General features: G+C 34.3%; 1 pseudogene; it reads right to left on the bottom strand.

Moving 5' to 3' along the window:
* The window catches only part of LOC109229887, a 16,016-nt pseudogene continuing 12,805 nt past the window's right edge, over window positions 1,058-4,268 (bottom strand).

Raw genomic sequence — 4,268 nt, forward strand, 5'->3', positions numbered from 1 at the left:
AAGAATGTTTACTAACCCCAAAAGGACCAATCAGGGAAACGAAATGTCGAAAATTGAAAGGTGGTACTACTAAATACTGAATGAAGTGTAAGACAAAGACATCATAGTCATAATACGTATAGGTACCTAAAAAAGCTTCAAACTCAGGTGTTTTGTCATAATATGAAGTTTATGCACTCTAAAGTCAGGTTACTACGATAAATTTTATAAAGTTAAGATTGAGTGTTACAAACCTCAAAAAGGAACCGAGTCATTGATGGTCGCTCCCATATCCACGGCGTCTGCAAACCAACGTTCTGGTCGATCAGGACAAAAAGCGCATGGAAAGTGCTTCCTGTTATACACTGCACATAGGTACATGAACAATTTGGAAGATAAGACAGTTACATAAATAAAAATGAAAAAATTTGCAAATGCCGTGCTCTTACTCAAGGGATTAAAAACTTGATGCACTTTTACTTCATGTAGAGTACAGCAACAGAAGGTCTACTTAAAGGCCTGGATCTGTTGTTTGCGCTTGGTTCCCTCGATGAGTTTGGTAAGTTAAGCAAAATTGGTGCACAAACGGATGAGTTTTCGATGGATCCCATGCTGTCCAAGATGATTGTTGGCTGTTACAATTACAATTGCTCTTCTTAGATAATAAGAATTGCTGAAATGCTTTCTGTGGAGAATACAATGTTGTATCATCCAAAGGACAGAGAAATGAAAGCTGCTAATTTCGAAAATCACAACTAATTAATAATAAGGTATTAAAATGAGAGGCAGAAACTTACGTTAAATTGAAGTCAGATGCATAGTCGAGGCAGATAAATGACATGCTTGAATTGCAAGTATGTTTCCGGCATATGATCGACTATTAATAACTTTGACGGCAGCAACTGCCAACACCAACATGTTGTTAGCAGTAATATAATCAATTTGCTTAAAAACTAATATACAATTTAAAAAAGAAAACAAATGATCGCGGTTAAGCATACCTGATGAAGTCGTCAACTATTGTTTCTGAAGTTTATTTACAATATGGTTTAGCAAAGACAGAAGCATCAGAACCAAAATTTTGCTAAAAGGTATCAGATATCCTTTCATTCTCCAAGTAAATTACGGAAAACCTCTTTGTAAACCACATTTATCGCTTCCTTTGAAATTTCTCCATCATCGTCATAAACCAAAATCTTTAATCCCTTTCTTTTTGTAACCCGTGATAGAGCAACGTAAAGCTGGCCATGTGTGAAGACCGGTTTTTTCAAATATAACCCAACATGCGATAAAGATTGTCCTTGACTTTTGTTTATCGTCATTGCAAATGATACAACTATTGGAAATTGTCTTCGTTGGAACTTAAAAGGTATTCTTGCATCAGATGGAGTTAATGACATTCTCGGAATGAAGACCTTTTGTCCAGGAATATTTCCCGATAAAATTTTTGCTTCAATAACCCGATTTCCTAGTCTAGTGATGATTAATCTTGTTCCATTACATAGCCCTGAAGATGGGTCTATATTTCTCAATAACATCACAGGGACACCCACTTTCAAAGTGATAACATGATTTGGAATTCCAGAACACTTAATAGTGTTTAGAAATTCAGGTGTATGTACGTGTTCCAAACCCGTATAAGCATCGTCTGATATGCAAATTGTATCGGAACTAAAAAATGTTTTTGGTTGACTATTGTTTACCGAAACCATGTATTCGTTGATTGATTCAACCATGTCAAGAGTGGGAGCAAGAATTCCTCTTTGTTGCAGGTATGTTATATCACTGCAGTGACTTAAAAAATTCGGATATGTACTTTCCACAATCGCACAAATTGGATCGTCACAATTATTGATGATAAGATCATCAGGGATGTGAACTTTATCGATACCATCAACAGAATTTCCATTCATACCATCACCTATTGCTAAAATCCAATCAGAAAATTTGTCTTAGCTCATTGAAATGTGAATCCACCTGATTTCCTTCCAACCTCATATTTTTTGTTAGCTTTAAGACTTGACAGTGATTCCACAAATATGAAGAATTAAGGGTAGCATTAACAATATCTTGTCTAGTACCTTTTGAAATGACTGGAAGTATTTGTCTAAAGTCACCACCAAGAACAACAGTTTTTCCTCCAAATGGACGATCTAAATTGGATGGATGTTTAAATCTAAGAATATCTCTAAGAGTTCTGTCTAGAGCTTCAAAACAATATCTATGCATCATCGGTGCTTCATCCCAAATAATTAACTTTGTCTTCACAATTAATTTTGATAAAGGAGTACCTTGTTTGATATTACATGTTGAATCTTCAGTTGCATTGAGTGGGATTGCAAATCTAGAATGAGTTGTCCGACCTCCTGGTAACAAAAGAGAAGTAATTCCGCTTGATGCAACTGTTAACACAATATCTCCTTTACATCTGATGGCAGATGACAAAAACCTCCAAATAAATGTCTTCCCGGTTCCTCCATGACCATATAAAAAGAAAAATCCACCTTTATCCTCATGAACTGATTTAATAATTCTGTCATAGACTAACTTTTGCTCACTTGTCAATTTAACCAATAATTGTTCATGTTCCTTAGACAAAGAGCACCTATTATAACGCAGTTCTTCACATATTAGTCTATTGGTGTTGTCAACTTCTTCTTCATTGAAAACCGGTCTTGGCATTGTTGGAAAATCGTATAATGTTCTTCCGCAACCTTTCAACAAATTTTCCAACTTTTGTAGACAACGATTCTTTAGTTCATCGTTTGTTATCTCAGCCTCTAAAAAAATAAAAGTATATAATTAATTAATTAATCATAACAATATATAGTTGGCATAAGTCATATAAAGATAAGAGCAAAATGATTTCTTAGAAATAGTAAAAGCAAATTAATGTTACTTTACTTCATTGGAAGGATACCTAGATTATGTTTCCATCAAAATATATTAATAATTAATAGCTCATAAGTTGCAAGCGTAAATGTAAATCGTATAATAGAGTAACATTTAATTTTGCATGAAAAAAAAATGTAAAAATATTTTAACAATTTTATACTATTAAAATGTTAAGAAGAAAGTCGAATTGTATACCTGGATTATCCAATATTCTTCTTTCTTCATGTAAAATATCATCTGATAATAAAATCCATGTTGCCTCCCAAACATATTCTGGTCGTGACAGTGAATTGGATAATAGTAACATACCAAATAATTGCCTTAGATATGATGGCATTCCCCAATTACTTGCCTCCTTTATGGCATCTACATACTCTTTGTCATCATCTAATAAACCAAGTGCATAACATGCATCTCTAAAAGTTAAATGGTCTTGATTGTTGATTCTGCGTAAATCCTCATAACACTTAGGTCCTTTAATGACATTCAACAACATTCGAAGGTACTATTGCTCTCCACTTCCAGGGGGTACAAAGAATATTCTCCCTATTGAAAATGCAGAATTTCTTCTTTTTTCCCACTTTTTTAGTTTTTTATTCCACACAAACTTAAGAGGAAATTCTGTTAATTCTCTTGCTTCTTCATATGTATTATTTGCCTCAAGCCAGCTTAAAAACTTTGATTCCTTTACACTTGGTTTATTGGCAACATCATCAATTGGATCATCATCAGAGAAAATAACTGTTTGTTCATTTGGTAGATGAAAAGAAAGTCTTTCGACTGAAGGTTCTCTATGCTGAATTAGAAATTTAAAAATTCTCCAAACAGCTTCACACGGTGATATGTATCGACAATCATAATACATTTTTATTTCATCAATAGCCGATGATTCTTCCTCATGCACACTTTGAGAAAAAGCTGTTGTCACACGGTCATGACCCTTATTAACGTACTTAAATAAGTACTTGATTGACCGAGATTGATTGCACCATTCAACATTTATATGTGCGCCATACTTCAACAATAAATATCTATTGTGTGGCACCACGTACCTGTTATCCAATTCAATTCCTTCTTTCTGGATAGTTCTACCATTGTCCCTTCTTTTATATACAGGATATCCATCTTCATCGATTGTGGTATTTTCTACAAACTTCTTTGGAAAGTGTTTTGTACATCTACCATTACGCATGCAAGGAGAGGATTTTCTAGCAGAACCGCACGGGCCATGCATCATAAAATTCTTCACGGCCATATAATAATACGGATCGACCGACTCATCTGGTATTCTGCTGAAATTATTTGATCTATATCTCCAACATTTGGATANTTATTATGAAGTAAAGAGCAATATGTGTGCATGAGGCAACCCGTACGCTTTTGGAAATTCTAAT

The sequence above is a fragment of the Nicotiana attenuata genome, chromosome 7 (assembly GCF_001879085.1).
Source record: "Nicotiana attenuata strain UT chromosome 7, NIATTr2, whole genome shotgun sequence".
In the NCBI taxonomy this organism is placed as follows: domain Eukaryota; kingdom Viridiplantae; phylum Streptophyta; class Magnoliopsida; order Solanales; family Solanaceae; genus Nicotiana; species Nicotiana attenuata.